Raw genomic sequence first — 18,539 nt, forward strand, 5'->3', positions numbered from 1 at the left:
AATGGCTTTTTCACAGGCTGCATTATTATTTATTTCTGTGTACAGAGTGATTCTACCATTGTCTTTGGTGATTTGGGGAAACCATTTCAAACACGGTGCTCAGGGAGGAGCTAAGCTGCAGAAAGGTGAATGCTCACCTGCCAGGCAGGGGAGAAGGGCACAGGCCACCTCATACCCTCTGACTCAAGGGGACAATGCCACACCTGTGGAAATGTTAATTGTCCCACTGGCAAAAGCCCAGAGCCAGGAAAGTAAAAAAGGAGCCTCTGGCTGTAAATGCACTTGAGTAAAAGGAGGATTTTCCGTATGTTATATGATTCAAAATTTGTGTCAAAAACTACAGTGGTACTCAGAGTGGCACAAGAACAGAGTGAATGTCAGACATCAGTGTTTTTCGGGAGGACAATAGGGGACATAGTGGAGCAGAGGAAGACTGGGGAAACAGGTAGAATGTTGTGGGACAAGAAGGAAACTGTGGGAACCGTGGGCTTGGCTTGGAGGCACAGAGGAGAGGTTGAGAGCATCACATCATCTTGAAAAGAGGACCTGTTTTGATGGAAAATAAAGCAAGACAATGCCAAGTGTGTTGTACTTGCTGTCACATACTCAAGCCTCTGGGCTAGTAGCTGAAGGGTGTCACTACCTGCCTCCCAACGGTTTTGTGACATCTGCTAACCCTATGGTGACTGAATTTCTTGCTTTTCTATTTCATATAGGTCAGGCATGAGAACTCTTGAAACAGAATACAGATTCAGCACAGGAATCCAGGCTGACACACTCACTCAGAGTGTCCTGGTCAGTGCATCTCAGAAAACCTCAGTGCAGCACTGCAAACCTTTTGTGAAGTCCTTTCATCATCACATGGTGTGATTTCTTGGTCCCCTGTGACTAGGCAGGCTCATAGGTGTACTTGTCACCTGCTCTGTGGCATAGTGCTCCCACAGAGCCACCTCATTATGTGACTTTGAATACAAATGCCTCATGTTGGGAATTTAAAGGTTTGAAGTGGGGTGTGACAGGGTGGATTATGGCTCCAGCAGAAGAAATCTTGCTGCAAGAAAGACTAGAGCCAAGCTGCATGAGCCTGTGGCTCAGCAGTATGGACCCAAAGCGATTTCAGCCACAGCCCTACAGTGGCTGTCCCAGACCCAGGCAATATCCCACCAGCGCCAGCATTTCACAAGATATCTTAGGGCAATCTCCTTTCAGCTCTATGGCACCTCTCCCATTTTCAGGCTGAAGAGCCAGTCCCAACATCAGTATCGCATGCCTACAGTCATTTCAGCAGACAAATCCTACAGTCTGTACATCAGCCTTGGAGTTTCTATGCCACGCTAAAAGAGTTGAGCTCCAGCCCTGGAGAGACCCGTTCCCGACCCCAGTGACTTCAGCTCTTGACCCACAAGCTTTATTTCACAGCCAGCGCTTCTGTTTCACCTCTCTCCACATCTTTCCTGTAGTGGCATAGAACACTGCTTTTTTTTCTCCTTTGGTTATGATTTTTAAGTGTAGCTCTGTGTTGTTTCAGCACCGCTCTTGTACCCATATTTCAGCCCCAACTTGCTACTTCTTACTGCAGGAAGCACTCTGCAGTTCCTATCCCAGCTCTTACAGTCATTTCGGATCCAGGCACGCAATTCCCATCCCAGCCCCACAGAGGTTTCACCCCAAACCCTACCATGTCTTTGTCTCCTCCAGCTCTGCTTTCTCAGCTCCAGCTGTTCAGCTTCCCCTGCCTGCTGCTAAAAGCTGTTACTGCTTCTCACTGCAGCCCGGCGCTGTTGGTAAGGCCACAAGTCAGTTATTGTCATCACTTCAACGTCTTTAGGAGGTGTACCACCCACCCTCCTGGGTTCCCAGCTTTGGGAACCCTTGAAGCCTGAAGCCCACCATCTATCTTCCCCCTCCCCCTGGGTCTCAGCACCTGCCCAAGGCCCCTTTCACTTCCCCCAGGCAGCACCAGGGCCTGGGAAGAGCCACTGCTCCCCCATCCCAAAAGGTGCCCTTGGGTTGGTTCTTGGGCCCTGGAGCCCTCCGAGCCCCCACAGCCTCAGCCTCTGCTTGGTGCTACAGGGCAAGGGCTGGTAAACCCCCCCAGGCATCTCCTGCAGGCCCTGAACTGCAGCCCCCTCCCCTTCTCCCGTGGCACTGATCCAGTCCCAGCACTTCCATGGCTCCACATGGTTTTTGGGCCTGCCTCTAGGGCCAAGGTCCTTATTCCACACCCTGGCTCTTCATGTCTCCACTGGCCCCACAGCCACTGTTTCAGCCCCAGCCCTACAACCTCTACTGAATTAAGAAATATCTAGCAAAACCAAACCAAACTAATACATTAAAAGAAGCAAAATAATGAAAGGATGCAAAAATGAAGCAAAGTACAGTTACTTTTAATAAAAATAAAACAAGAAAAAACACAAAAAGCACAGCTTTAGTTCTGATATTTTAAACAGTACTTTAAATCCAGAAACCACAGAAGCGCTTCTCGCCCGCCCCTGGTAGCCGATTCCGGTCCTCCTGTACAGCACCAGCCCCCCACCCACCTCCGGCTGCCCGAGCCAGGGCGCGGCGGAAAGAACTGGACACTGCCGGCTCCCAGACGCCGGAGTCGCGTCCGTGCTCACCGCAGCTCCTCGGATCGGCAGCCGCCGGGATCCCGCCCTGCCGCAGCGCCGCTCCTCCGACCGCGCACCTGCAGCCACGGCTCCCCGCTCCGCCGCCGAACTGACGCCCGCACCCCCTCAGGACACGCTATTTATGCCCCAGGCCGGCCCAGCCCAGCCAATCACAACCTGAGGCAGCGCCGGCCCCGCCAATCCCAGCCCGCCCGTTCCCGCCCCCCGCGACCCCCCGCAGTCCCCTCACGCCCCGCGCCGTCTCCCCGGTGCCCCGGGAGAGAGAACTCCCGGCCGGGACCTCAGCGGGGAGCTCCCGCCGTCCTTCCCGGGCCCCAGCAGCGCCTGCCGCAGAGGCCGCGGGGCCGCGGCTCCGCTGCTTCCCAAATGGGCGGCGGCGGGAGCGACGCCTCAGGCGAGCCGGGGAGCGAGGCTGGACTGAGGCGCATAAGACCTTGGAGCCTCTCAGTAGTGTCCCAAAGGTATCCAGCATCTCTGACTGGAATTTGAGGGGTCCCAGCACAGCCTCTCTCTATTGTTCCTCTGGAGCTGGCACTTCTCAGCGTTCCTGACCAGGGTTTGGGGGTCCCAGCACAGGCCCCCTGGCACATGCCCCTGCTTCTTCAAGTCCCGTTGAACCAGGATGATTTTTTGCCAGTAGAAACACCCAAAGCCAGCAGAACTGGCCTTAATTACTCCTTGGGGGATCTTTTCTTCCTCACCAAATTCCCACTGCCAAAACCCAGCCTGAGGCTCAGCTTTCCCTCCCCTCAGTCTTTCCAAGGAACTGGGCCTGGACTTCCCTATCCAACAAGGCAGAAGAAATGCTGTTGTCTTGACTCTATAGCCTATTTGCAGTAATTGCTTAAGAAATAATCAAAAGACATTAAAGAAATTAACAGAAATTAAACAAGAGCTGCCTGCTCCGCGGGCCATCCAAGGGATGCTCAAACCCCTAACCAATAATTTGTTTTAATTAATTAACAACTCAAACAGTGTAATTAACACCACATTGATACAGCAAGGTTCTTTTAAATTGAGTTATATATAAATATTGCAGAATGTAAAAACCTTTCTAAACTCAGAAACTCTTTTAAGAAATAATGTCAGCTCCTCTGGCTTACAGCTATGTCAATAAGAAAATGGTTTAGTTACCTGACCAGAAAAGCATCTAAGACCCATCACTACAGGCGAAACTGGAGCACTGCTTCAAAACAGGGCAGTGAGGATGGAAGGGAGAAGCTTTTCTAAGAGATACAGTGTCTACCAGTGAGGCAGAATGGGGAAATTCATGCAGAGTTGTTGGAGAAAACTTCAAAACTCACAGTAGTAAAGCTAAGTAGTGTTGGGTAACAACAAACCAAACAAAACCCAAACCGCTTTTTGAGATTCTTCTTGCTTTGTACCACAACTGCTTGCTTTTATTGAAAAACACTATGAGAAACACTGACAATTAGTCAAATGCACAGAAAACCAAACACAACCAAAACAGCAGCATTAACACCACAAAAACTGCTGAAATAATTGCCCAAATACATACCAAGCCTTGCTTAAAGGAGTGTCGCCATCAGCTTGGTTTGGTTTGCCTACCTTTGAAGTTGTAAAACAACTGACCTTCAACACCTTGTGCAAAAGCATTTATCTAATGCTGCAAAAAAAGCCTTTTCCTCTATCATATTCTAGTGCTGAACTTGCAAAAACTCCCCAAACTAACAAGTCACCACATAAAGCTGTTGAGTCGTTCCTGTCTTTGAGCACAAGTCAAGCTAAAGCTATGGAGACAAAAAAAAGAAGTGACTTAATGCTGTTCCTTTGCAGATTACAGAATCACAGGGAGGTTTCTCATCAGCTCAGGGAAATGCACACCCAGTTCAGTAGATACTGAAGAGCAGGGAAGTCAGGAGGCATATGCTTTGCTTTCAGAGACAAAAATTTAAATAAATTCTTTCATTAAACCAGAAGTCTACAGATGGACTGCTCAGAAGCCTTTATCGAGAACAAACCCCCTGGGGGTATCCTCTTAATGGACACAAGAGGAGCTCCTCGGCTGGGGCCCACCCTCAGCCAGCACCTCTGCCCCGCGGCACAGGCCACCCAGGGCTTTCGGCTCTTTCACAGAACCCAGGGGGTTCTGGGGCCAAGGTTCACCTTCGCCCTTCTCCTGCAGCTCCACAGGTGCTCCTCTCAGACCTGCCCGTGCAGAGCAGCCACCTGCGACTCAAGCGTGGTCAGTCTTGTCTCCAGAGCTTGGAGCATCCTGTCTACCTGCAAAATAACCAAGGGAACTCCTGTACTTGGTTACGCACAGAATTTGACAGCACAAAGAGCATGCGTGGACGTCAGAAAGGGCTCTAATCTGATCTCACGTCACCAATTCTTTTCCCTTGATCCTTTCCTTGCTCTGTTCATACTTTGAAAGCTCAGCCCACTCTAACATTCACTGTCCACACAGGAACCCTTTCCAGCCTTGCTAGGTGTCAGAGACATACACTCAGCTTTTGCTGGACAACCTTCTGCTTCTACAGTCAACTTTCTTATACTATTTGTTCCCAGTTCCTCCTACCTGCCAAGGTAGTCACAAGACTCTACCAGAGCGAAACATCAACTTGATTTATCAGGATTAGTTTATGATTGATATTTCAATACAAAGTTGCAGAAAAAGCATTAAGTCCATTTGCACAAAAGGCAGAAGAAACGTGACTCAAAGTTAAGTCAAGATCTGGAAAACTGAATCAGAACTAACTGGAAACAACTTATCAAATTATTGAGACATAAATAGGAACCTAATGCTGTGCTCGAGAAGCACAAAATGCTAATTGCCACGAAAACTGAAGGCAAAGCTGCTGAAGATCCTGCGTAACACAAAATACCAATCACACGAAGCATGTAACAATGCACTGAATTGCTCTGGGTGAAACCAGCTGTTCTGCAGAAACTGCTGAAGTCTACTGAGGTTTCACAGAGGTGATTTCAACAAAGAATGATATAAGGTTAAATCTCACCCTCTGCAGTGCCTCTTGCTAGACAGCTCGACTTTCAAGAGTTAGTGTCCCCTCATGAACAAGAGCATGCTTTTCCAGGGTTCCTAGAATAGAGCTGAGATGCCACAGTTCCGATCCTGCACTTCCCACTCTGAGGCCAAAAATCCAAGTAACAGCACTCCTTCAGAACCCTGAGGGATAGCCATGGATTCTGGGGCTACAGAACACACTGAAAAATTGCATCAAGACACCAAGAACACTGCAGCGCTGGCTGGGAGAAGCCGCATTACTCTCCAAGAAAATGCCATTCTGCAGCCAGCTTAGTGCTCTAGAGAATTTTACTGCCATGGGGGGAAAAAAAAAACCCAAACTAATAGCTGTGGAATTAAGAAAAAAATCCCCAAACCACCGTCCAGAGTACGAGGGTGAACATCCACAGCAACATAGCAGAATAAATGGGAACTTCAGAAAAAAACAGAGACATTAAAACCAGTCCAGATGAACAACCACTGTCTAGTAGAACAATGTTTGCACAAAACAACTCTGGCATGGAGCCTTCATTCAGGATACAGCCACTGAAGAATATTTGAAGACCACTTTAAAGTGCTATACATCAAACTAAACCCAAGCAGTCTTCCATTTTCTAGACAGATTCTCAGACAGCTGAGTGAGAGTCTCAAGCACATACTCAGCTGTCAGATTTGCCTTTGCCCACCTTTGCAAGGACAGAGCAGATGTGGCCAGTGCAGGTCAGACCCAGCCCAAGTCCTGCCTGAGCCCCTCTGGCCACCCTTCCCACTGCTAATGCTGACCCCTAACAGGCTCCAGCCGAGCCCCTTCGGTGCTTGGTTTGTGTGCTCTTCCCATCTAACGGGAAGGAACCCTCCTGTGCCCTGCGCCTGGTGCTATTTGCTTGGCTGGAGTGCAGTTTCCCATACAAAAGGCAGACACGGTTGTTTTGTTTGGGCTTTTTCCCTAGGATTTGCCTTACACAGGTGATGTTCCTCACAGCTCAGCATTACAATGCCAACAGCAGCAATACAGAAAACCACTCTGGGACAGGGCAGCAGAAAAAGCCACCTCCAGCCTTGCCAGAGACAGGACAGGAGCACCCTCTGTGCGATGCCTGCTGAGTGAAGTGGAGTTGGCGGGGCGACCCATCAGCATTCTGCATTTATCTTTCAACAGAGTCAATACGGAAAGAGAGCAAATCTCTCTTGGAGTCAAGATGCCTTGAGGTGCACCCAGAGATGCTGCCAAGGGTCCTTCAGCAGCCAGAGCAGAACAGGGGTTCTACTGTGCTGTAAGGAAGAAAGAACATTTATTCAGAAGAAAATAAAAGGAAACACCTCTCCCCATGCCTTTCCTTAAAAAAAAAAAAAGCATTAGAATTTTTTTAAGCATTCCTCCTTGCTTTACACAGTGTAAATTATGAGTACTCATCTTTCAGCTGGAATTTGCAACAGCTCCTCAACCTCTTTCTCGCCAACAGCCAAACTTCCACATCCTCGGGGAAAGAAAGAGTCTGGGGAAAAAAAGGAACAAAGAAAACATGAAAAAAATAAAAACCAAAAATATATAAAATAAGAAATAAAATTAAACATAATAAGAAAATAAAAATGTAAAAGTAATAAAAGAAAAATAAAAAATAAAATTGAATAAAAACCTAAACTTAAATATCTAAAAGTAATTAAAAACGAAGTAAAAAATGAATAATGGAAAACAAAAAATTAAAATTAAAAAATAGAAAGAAAAAACGTTTTAAAAACACAACACTAATGAAAATAACACAAAACCCACAAAAAACACACATAAAAAATACAAAAAATATAAAAAATAAAACCATAACATAAAATAAAACACAAAATTAAATAAATGCAGCTCTGCCCTCATGCCCCTGCCTAACACAGCTCCAGGAGTTTCCTGGATTATGCTGCAATATGGAAAAAAAACAAACCCAGTGCCTCCCACAAACTAAGGTTTTCTAGACAATGCCCAGTTTTGCTTGGAAACAAATTCTGTCTTAGCGGGAAGCTCACTTTGGATGAACATCCACACGTGTGCCAAGGCAGGAAAGAACCACCCCACTGTGTCCTAGGAACAGCAGCCAGGCCAGGACTGAAGTTTTAATGGGATTCATGGAATTACAAATGCAGCAAATTGAACTTTACAAAGAGATGAATCATGGCCATTAAACACTTGGCAAGTTTTCCTGGGAATTCACAGAATTCTGTGGGTACGGTGCTGAACAATGCCTGATTTACCAACATTAACGTGGTAAATTTCCTTGGAAACGTGCCCTAAGACGTACCAAAATCCCAATCAGGATGGAAAACTAGCATTTGCAATAAACGTTCCCTTCCTAAAACCAGGGAGAGGAGAAACATTAAAAAAAAAAAAAAAAAAAAAAGAAGAAGGAATTATATCCAAATCCCAGCTTGCCTGGAAAACAAGCTCACAAATTCCTAACACTGAAAACTTCCCTGAAACCTCCTTTTCAGGCAGGGCTTAGGTAGCCTCCTCGAGTAAGCCTCTCCAAGTTTACCTCAAAAGTCTGTTCAGCTGTCATATCTATAAGGTCAAATTGTCAAGTCCAAGCGACTTGTATTTAGTTTTTGTTGTGCAGAAGACATCTGGATTTGCTGATGAAAACATCTCCTCTAGTTAAAGTCAAAGTGTGGCCAGGACTCTGGCTTTATCTTAGAGTGATATCTCCTAAAACATTTTTAAAACAAAGCTCTTAAGAATAGCAACAAGAAAATAGTCAATTAATCAACAAGTCATGTCTTTCAAATAACCATCTCCAACCTAATTTAACTTACTTATCTTACTTATCTTAACTTACTTTTTATCTTAAAACACAAAAACTTTACAAATAACTATAAATCTATTATCACTTAAACTTTAAAAACTTTAATCCTGTTATACTTATCAAAGCCTAAACTTAAAATAACGAGCCTTAAACATAAAACCCAAAAAACTTAAACAAACTACATAAAAATCATTTTTTAATACTAATAAAATCAAGATATAAGACACAGCTATTTAAAACAAAAAAGCTGTCCTTGGTCTGTATAACTTGACAGCCCCTCATGTTTTCCGCCCTTACCATTTATTTTTTACCAAGTTCATGATTAAAACCTTGTAGAAAGTGAAAAAAAAAAAAAAAAATCTTGGACAAAGCTGGTCATTTTGCCAAGTACCCCCAGTGTGGAGCAGCGTCAGCCCCATGGGGTTTGTTCCCTGAGCCCAGCCCGGAGCAGGCTCCAGCTGCTGCACAGGGGGAGTTAGCAAGGGACTCACTCGTTTGAAGCTGTAAATGCAGACACCCGTGATGCAGGACAGGACAAATGAGGGGACACAATAGCGACAGCAATCTCTTAGCAAGTGTCCTTTAGCAGCCAGAGCAGAACAGGGGTTCTACCGTGCTGTAAGTGAGAAAGAACATTTATTCCAAAGAAAATAAAAGGAAGCACCTCTCCCCATCCCTTTTCTAAAAATACCCCATGCATTAGAATATTTTTAAGCATTCCTTCTTGCTTTACACAGTGTAAATTATGAGCACTCATCTTTCAGCCTGAATTTGCAACAGCTGACTGAGCTCAGCAGGACCATCAGAACCACTAAATTGTGCAGGGGACCTCAAAGCTCATCCCATTCCACCCTCCCCTGTCCCGGCCCAGGGCAGGGACGCCTTCCACTAGCCCAGGCTGCTCCAAGCCCTGTCCAACCTGGCCCTGGCCACTGCCAGGGATCCAGGGGCAGCCACAGCTTCTCTGGGTAACCTGTGCCAGGGCCCCACCGCCCCCACAGGGAACAATTTCTTCCTGATATTTAATCTAAACCTGCCCCCCTTCATCCTGAGGCTGTTCCCCTTGTCCGGCTCACTCCGTGTCCTTGTGAGAAATCCCTCTTCCCTCACGCCGTAAGCGGCTTGGACAGACGCCCCCGAGTCAATGCTCCGGGGGCTCCAGGGGGCACGCCAGCGCCCCGCGCCCTTTGCCGGCGCCTTCCCCGGGAAGCCCCGACTGCCCCGGGGCTGTGTCCAGCCACGACCGGCTCTCCCCACCCGCACTCTCCGGGCCCGGGGGGGTGGCAAGGCCTTCACTCACCGCATGGCAGGATATGCAGCCACTCTCCTCGCCACCCAACGCCCGGCTCCAGGCGCTCCCGGGCCGTCGCCCGGCTCCAGCAGCGACAGCGAGGGCTCCAGCTCCGGCCACAGCGCCAGCGTGTCCCGCCCGGGCAGCAGCCCCCCACATGGCCTTTGAATGGCCCGCCGAGGCAGCGGCGGTGATGCCCGACACCGGCCCGGGGCCGCCCCGGAACCGCCCTCCGCTCGGTTCGGCGCAGCTCCTTCGCCTCGGCTCGGCGCAGCTCCTTCGCCTCGGCTCGGCTCGGCTCGGCTGACCGCAGCTTCATTCGGCTGCACGCAGTTCAAGTCGGCTAAAGTCGGCTGGGTTCGGCTGCCGGCTTAGAGTCGTCGATTTTCGTCAGACGTCGGCTATTTTCGGCTGTTCGGCCAAATTCGGTTGTTTCCCCCCTTCCTCGCCACCATCTTGGTTGTGGGTGAAGCCACTTCCCGTCGCGTCGCCATCTTTTTTGTGACACCCCTAAGGTCCTCTACTGGCTGATTACGCTGTCGCCTGACTAAATCGACCGACTGAACCCAGCCGCGGCGCGGTTGAACCCACAGCCCTCGTCCACACACTCTAGGAACGCCACGGAAAATTGCTCCCAGGCGGCGCCGTAGCTGGCTTTTGGCACAGGCAGTTGGATAGACAAACATGGGGTCCTTGCAGTTTTCCCGCCTTTTACGCCGCCATGTTGGAAAGGTCGAGCGCCGCGTGCCGCGGTGCCATTTTGGTTGTGGCACCCCACTAAGGTCCCCCTTGGCTCTTTACTCAGTCGCCTGACTAAATCGACCGCCTGAACCTTGCCGCGGCGCGGTTGAACCCGCAGCCCACGTCCGCACACTCTGCAAACGCCACGGCGTTCTGTTCCCAGGCTGCGCCGTGATCCGTGTCGCGCGCAGGCAGCCGGCTGCCATGCACCCGGAGGTCCCTGCATTTTTCCCGCCATTTTGGCCTTGATCTTTGGACGGTGGGGGGCGGCACTGCCCTCGAGCTCACAGCCCGGGGCTGACATGCCGCTCGCCGACGGGGACGCGGAGCAGCTGCAGTACCGCTCTCTGCCCACACGGTGGCAGCACTGCCTTGAGCACAGCCCGGGGCTGCCGCGGGCTCCAGCTGCAGTACCACTTGCTGTCCACACGGTGGCAGCACTGCCTTGAGCGCAGCCCGGGGCTGCCGTGGGCTCCGGCTGCAGTACCGCTCTGTGCCCACACGGCGGCAGCACTGCCGCACAGCCCGGGGCTGCCGTGGGCTCCGGCTGCAGTACCGCTCTGTGCCCACACGGTGGCAGCACTGCGCACAGCCCGGGGCTGCCGTGGGCTCCAGCTGCAGTACCGCTCTGTGCCCACACGGTGGCAGCACTGCGCACAGCCCGGGGCTGCCAGGGGCTCCGGCTGCAGTACCGCTCTGTGCCCACACGGTGGCAGCACTGCGCACAGCCCGGGGCTGCCAGGGGCTCCGGCTGCAGTACCGCTCTGTGCCCACACGGCGGCAGCACTGCGCACAGCCCGGGGCTGCCAGGGGCTCCGGCTGCAGTACCGCTCTGTGCCCACACGGTGGCAGCACTGCGCACAGCCCGGGGCTGCCAGGGGCTCCGGCTGCAGTACCGCTCTGTGCCCACACGGCGGCAGCACTGCGCACAGCCCGGGGCTGCCAGGGGCTCCGGCTGCAGTACCGCTCTGTGCCCACACGGCGGCAGCACTGCGCACAACCCGGCCCGGGGCAGCGGCGCACAGCGGGAGGCAAAAAAGCACGTGGCCAAAAATGCCCTCCCGAACATCCTCTCGAATAAACGGCCCAAAAGACCCCTAACCACAACTGCAAGAACCCAGCCATCAGCCAAACTGAAACCACAAAAGCCTTTCGTTTAAGCTATGTTCCAATATTTTTTGTATTTATTTTTTTTTATATTTTATTTCTCATTACCATTCGTCTTTTTTATTCATATCTATGTCTACTGCATATAATACATTACAAATATATTTAACATGTAGCAGTATAGATTGTACTTATTTTTATTATTGATTTTTTTGGTATTTATTTTTCTATTTTTGTTAATTATATTTTTCTATTTTTTAACTTTTTTTTAAAATTCCTGTTTAACATATTAACAAATAAGAGATGAATCATGGCCATTAAACACTTGGCAAGTTTTCCTGGGAATTCACAGAATTCTGTGGGTACGGTGCTGAACAATGCCTGATTTACCAACATTAACGTGGTAAATTTCCTTGGAAACGTGCCCTAAGACCTACCAAAATCCCAATCAGGATGGAAAACTAGCATTTGCAAGAAACATTCCCTTCCTAAAACCAGGGAGAGGAGAAACATCAAATAAAAGGAAGGAATAATACCAAAATCCCAGCTTGCCTGGAAAAGAAGCTCACAAATTCCTAACACTGAAAACTTCTGGAACAGTCATCAAGTCAGTGGAAGTTCATGGAATGATGATTTAAAATCTGATTCCTCTGCTCTGATTTTAAAGGGAAGTGGGAATTCAACAGGTCTACTTGCTCCTATCCAAGAGTCACCTGTATTTTGTGGGAGTAGATGCAAAGAAACTCAAGACTTACTTGTATTTCACATCTGAAACTCTGTGGGGCAGGAATGTGCGGGGCAGAGAAACGAGGTCAGGATGTGGGGCAGGATAGGTGTAGGGCAGGATTATGTATGGGGCAGAGCTCAGGGAGAAAATCAGGGGTCAGAAAAATCTATGGGGCAGAGATCGGTGGGGCAGGAATGGGGGAAGGAACGTGTGGGGCAGAGCTGGGGGAGAGAAACAGAGCCAGGAAATCTACAGGGCAGGAAAATCTATGGGTCAGGAATGTGTGGGGCAGAGCTGGGGGGAGAAAAATGGGGTCAGAGAAATCTATGGGGCCAGAATGTGTGGGCAGGGAACATCATTCCCACATGTTCCCAGCCCCACAGATCACAATCATGTCCCACATCCTGACCCCATTCCAGTCCCATAGATTTTCTAACCCCTTTTTTCCCCCCAGCTCTGCCCCACACATTCCTGACCCTGTTTTTCTCCCCCCAGCCCCGCCCCACACAGCTCCTGGGGAGACCTGTTGTCTATGAAGTTATGTCTTAAAAATGAAGTTTTTAGTTTAGTAAAGATAAGTTTTGCTGCTAAGAATTAAGGAGGTGGCATGCTGGTGTTGGTGCTTTAACCTTCTGACATTAGAGGGTATTTGCAGTATAAATTCATTATTGAAGCAGCTAACTTCAAAATAAGACTTAACCACACAGTTAGCCAAAAGGGAGTCTCAAAATCAAGATATAAATCTCAGAGCTATTAAAAAAACTGCTGTCTTTGGAGCCTGTAACTTACCAGCCCTTCATGTTTTCATGAAGAAAATGCCACCAATATGACTTCTTCCATAACTATTAATTTTTACCAAGTTAATGATTAAAACCTACTAGAAAGTTTAAAAAATTTAAAAATTTTTTAAAACTCCAGGAAAAAACTACCAATTTCCCCAAGTACCCTCAGTGGGGAGCTGTGTCAGGCTCAGGTGTTTGGTCCCTGGGCTGCTCTGCCAGGGATTTTATCCCTCTGCATCTGAAAGAAAGTTCAGACAAAAGTCAGAGTGCTGCAGGGTAACTTGACAGCTCCAGACATCTTGTGGCAACCTAGGAATACCCTCGACAGGCCAGTTACACCCTACGTGACAAATTTCAAGTCCCTGGGCCTTGCCCTCTTACCCCAGACCAAGCAGCAAGGCAGCACAGCTCCGGGCCAAACACACACAGACACCCGTGACACAGGACAGGACAAACGAGGGGACACAACAGGGACAGAAATCCCTTGGCAAGAAGAACGACCCTGAGGACCGAGAGAACTCGGGATGAGATGACCGAGGTAAGACTGAGGGTGAGCTGACCAGGCTCAGAGAACCCTGCAGGAAGGTAATGCCAATGGGATGATTATCCCAAGAACGAAAAAGACGGATGCCCGGGAGTCCTACTGTCAGAATCCTCTACCTATCTGCATTTCTAGAAGACCTAATCCTCCATAATGGATCGTGGCAGTGCACAGCTGTGGACACAGCTCAGAACAAGGCCTGAAAAGGCACCAGACTGGATGCTTGTGAAGAGAGATGGATTCTGGTGCATGTCTGAGCACCCGAGTCAAAGGATCAATGCCGGGCCAAGGAACAGGGAGATGTTAAGAACAATGCCCAGCATCTCCAAGAGGCCCCCAGAAGGGCTAAGGCAAGAGACACACCACATGACACATCCAAAAGACACAGAGTGTATAGCAGACAAGTGACACGACACACACCAGGACTGCTCTGCCCTGCGCACCGCAGCACTGCGAGACCTTCTCTTGCACAGCCTCAGGGGTCACATCTTGGATACACTCACCTCCTGGGTGTTGTACATAAAATATGGGATCCAAGGTCCCGTATTTTATGTACAATATTTGATGTCCTTGTAGTTCGGGCATTTTTTTGTGGTCAGAGGCTGAGTGTCAGTGTCTAGAACAACCTTTGGCAGAGAGCTGCAGCTCTGTAAGTAATACTGACAATTATAACAATCACCTTAATTAAATGAAAGAACATAAATTGCTACACTAAAATCTATTTTAGTATGGTAATATGGAAAACAGCACCCAGATTGGCACAGATGTTTTCCAAGAGGCAGAGAATCCCCTTGCACTTCTCGGCACAAACCTGAAGAGCACATCCTCCCACATCAGCACCTGGCAAGGTTCCTGTGATGTCCCCACCCTTAGACACATGCCAACTCCCATCACAGGAATGAGGTCCTGCTAGTCCCAGTTAAGCAATTAGCCTGGCTTTGTTGAATCAGCACTTTACAAGAACAAAGTGCCAGAGAAAAACCTGATGTCCTGTATTACTTTTACACGTCTCTCAAGATTTCACCCTTGGTATGACTATTAGTAGATGACTGCCCAGGTGGAAAACAAACATTCCTGTATGGTCCAGCTCTCATGTATGTAAGAAGTCTACTAACCATTAAAAAAAAAAAAAAAGTTTTGTGTGTAAACTAGGAGTGAAAATGGCTCAGTTGCAGAGTCTGTGAGAGATAAAACCACATACAGACTCAGGTTTGCTCAGCTGCAGACTTCCTTGCCATATAAATTCAAGATCCACTATAACTCATGTTTTATTACATGAGTTACACATAATGGAACTTCCCAAAACTTTGCAGCTCTCAAAATCTGAGTTTGAGCCACATTGTTTAAGAGGACATGAAAGATTTAATAAGTAGAGTCATCTGCATTAAGATTTTTAAAATTCTTTGTCTTACCAATCAATGGATTATATATCTAGAGTACGTACTTTATAGACCTGACTAGTCTTTAAATATTTGGACATGAGTTTTAAAGAATAAAAAAGCAGCTATTACATGATCCAGTATATTAAAAATCAGATCAAACAACACTCAGTGATAGTTTTACTAAAACATCGAGACAAAAAATCCAAAGCCACAAAAGAACACAGAGCATGAGTCACAAGGAAACAGAGGTGTGATAGTCTGTGTGTCCTTAAACTTAGTGATACCTCTGTTCTGGCTTGTCTTTACTCTCTGAACTAAAGCAGTTTGAGGATTACTGTGAGTTACTAGAGACAGCTGCAGCTGTAGGGACTCTGGAAATCCCTATAAAAACTGAAACTGCTGTACCAAGCCCATGCAAACTTAGACTGCCAATTCATAGCTGTCTAATGAGGCTTTTATCACAATTTTGCCATAGCCTTCAGAGGCTTTTTTTATTTTTTTTTTAATGAAATCTTCTGCAAAAATATTGCCCATATACTCTGCTTGTATTAGGCAGTTCTGAGGACATCAATGAATTCTACCAGGCCCAACTCTGCCATGGCACTGCGTGTAGTGTCAGAGTGTAATGTGCATTGGTTTGGTTCAGTCTGCAGAAGCAGCATGTGGTGTGGTTCAAGTGATGCTCAATGGATCAGTAGAAGCTGGAGCTTTCAGAAGCAGCAGGTACTCACTAAACACACAACCATTCATGTTTCTGTGGGGCTGCATGTGGTTGTCTGCCTGTGAGTCCCAGTGCAGAAGGGATTTTGTTAAACTCACCCCTGGCTGTTGTGATTCTTTTCACTCCTTCTATGCAGAGCCTGTAGCTGAAATCCTTCAGAGGGTAAGCGGGTGGGGTGTCCATTGTGCTCTTACTGCTCAAAGTAACTTGATTATTACACTTTCTTTGATTTTACTATACTAGACTTGGCTACCTGGCTGCAAGTGCAGTCATGAATAATATCAAAAGATGAAGAATATATTTTCTGGAGGAACAGCCATGGTAATTTCCCTGGCACCAAACCAAATCAATAGCCAGGAAATTGAACAGGAGAAGAGCCACTAAAGATGGCAAAACTTCAGCTTGTTTCTGTCTGCAGGCAGTTTCTAAAGCTCTTCTGAAAGTGAAATAAGAATGGGGAGACAACATTTGACCATAAGGCAATTAAATAGTCTTTGAAAATCCATTGGCAGGATAATGTTCTCTCTCTGAGTATTATAGGAGCACTAATAAGCACTAGTATTTGGGGAGCATACTCTCTACATCTTTCTGAGATAATGAGGAGTGTTTCATGTTCCATTCTTACAGCATTTTTGGAAGTATTGAGGTCTTTAACCTGGATCCAGATAAAGTCTCTGAAGTGCACATTTGGCTTATGCAAGGCATTGGTGGACCTCAAAGGTAAGTCACACTGGTGCACAGTGATGAGCAGTGTGTGGAAGGCACAGGGCATAGCTCAGGTCTGCCAGCAACACTGTCTTAAACTCATGAAATCTTCTTTACACTCACCTTCTAGGTGCTTACTTTGCAGGAAAAAATAACATTTGTACTGTTGCTTCCTCTAGTATTTTTGTAGGTACTGCTGAACAGTTACAGGTAAAACACAATGACATTTCCCTTGCTTCCAAGGGGTCCTATGACCTTTAGGTTCCTTTCAACTCCACTGAGGTCTAGAGACCTTTGCTATGTGTGCAGCCCTGAAGTCAGAGACCAGGCTATGTCTTTAAGGATAAACATGTCCATGTATCAGTTCAAACATGGATATGTTTGTTCACAGGAATTGTATAATTAAGCTGAGCACAGCCACTTTTGAATGACAGAACTGGTGGTGGAGTCTGCATTTGTGGACATGCTCAAAGCCTAACTGGAACCTGGGCATGCCAGGGGGTGCTGGTGCTGATGATGCAAACACCCGGTGTGGGCTACACCTGCAGACACATTGCACCTGCATCAGGAGAAGATGCTATCCTTTATTGAAAGCTGTGCTTGAGAAGCAACTAATTAACACCTAAAGCATATGGGATAAAATAGCAGAGATTGTTTTTTTGCTGTGCTGTAAAGTCTCTTTGGAAAGGAGACATTTATCTGGGTTTTGAAATGTTTAGTTCTTCATTTCTTTTTTAAGTTACACAAGGAGGAGAAAATGAGGAAATGATCAGAAAAGTTGCCTGAATCCATTTTAATAATAATAATAATTTTAAACATAAAAAGGGAAAAGTCATAATTTTGTTCAAGTAGTGCATCTCCATTCAGACAATACAGAGGTTATTGCAGAGCTCTTGCCTTTGATTTTTTACTTTGCTTTGGCTTGTGTACCAACCAATTCTTGTTAAATATTTATGGACAAGATTAAAGACTTTATAAAACTTAGCAGCTGGCAGCTGTCCTCGCCTAAAGGATAATGCAGAGTTTTCATTTTAATTGGATAACTGTGTGACTGAAATATGCAAACCCCAAGGGGGACACAAGAACTGAAATATGTAAAATATTTTTTTAAACAAAATACTCTTTTACATTCTGTACTCTCTTTTTCTCTTAGTAGCTTTTATCTGAAGGTGAAATTGCCATTTCTTTCTGCTTATTCCTTTTTAAACTTTTATTTAAAGTTGGTTCGTTTTGAGTTGTTTTTTCTACTGAAGTTAAACTTTTTTTGATGGGGTTCCTTCTGTTTGTTACAGGCATGGATTAATATCCTGTATTCTTTCTTCTGATTTTTTTTTCTTCTTTCCCTATGCTATTTCCATTTATTGTGTTCTTAATTAACTGCTCCTATTGTGTTAGTGGGAAATTTTCCAACCCTTGAAAATTATCTATCAACACCATCTTATAGGCCAAGATCTTCCACATTAGCTGCCTCTGCACACACACTCACTTTCTGTCTGTCAATATTTCACATATACACTTTGTGGCCCAGCTAAAAGGAAGGGCAGCTGTAGCTGAACAAAAACAGGATCGTATTTCAACCCTTTTTCCCTGTGGACCCATTGCTTCTGCCTTTCTAAAACTGTTTTCTTCAGTGTCTTAAGCTGTCCTGTGGCTTCTGAGGTCAATAAGGCAGTGTTTGTCTCTGCACGAATGACTGCATGGAGTGTGGCAATAAAACAACAATTTCGTTCTTCACCCATTCATTACTTCTCAAAGATTATGGAGAATGGCCTCACAATGACAGCAATCACTGTCTTAACAACCTCAGTGGATGTTGTCAGGGCCCATCAATTTCTAGATATCACATTCCTGTAGTAGTTCAGTTTCGAGCTCTTCCTTCTGTAATGATGGGGCTGTGTTTGCATCAACCTGGAATTTTGTTCATAAAGCCTGGGCCCCAACAGTGCTGGCCCAAGAGTTTAGCTTAGCTTTGCCACTGAGTTGACTGGCTTTAAAGTTACTGCTCATCACTTCATCCAGGACATTGTGACCTAAGCTCAACCAGACATCTACTGTCCCCCATCAAAGGCATGACACTTCCTAGCAGAGTTCAACAGGTGGAGAAGAGAGCACACAGGACAGGGAAAGAAAGGTGAAG

The 18,539-nt window shown here is 47.0% G+C and overlaps 1 long non-coding RNA gene across 1 annotated transcript; it reads right to left on the reverse strand.

Moving 5' to 3' along the window:
* Positions 1-1,488: 1,488 nt before the first annotated feature.
* On the reverse strand, positions 1,489-2,697 carry LOC136363699 (uncharacterized). Its single transcript, XR_010744029.1, has 2 exons — positions 2,622-2,697; positions 1,489-1,778 (listed from the first exon to the last, which is right to left on the reverse strand). It is a non-coding gene; the product is annotated as an uncharacterized lncRNA (long non-coding RNA).
* Positions 2,698-18,539: the final 15,842 nt, after the last annotated feature.

This window comes from Sylvia atricapilla, chromosome 7, assembly GCF_009819655.1.
Source record: "Sylvia atricapilla isolate bSylAtr1 chromosome 7, bSylAtr1.pri, whole genome shotgun sequence".
Taxonomy (NCBI): Eukaryota; Metazoa; Chordata; class Aves; order Passeriformes; family Sylviidae; genus Sylvia; species Sylvia atricapilla.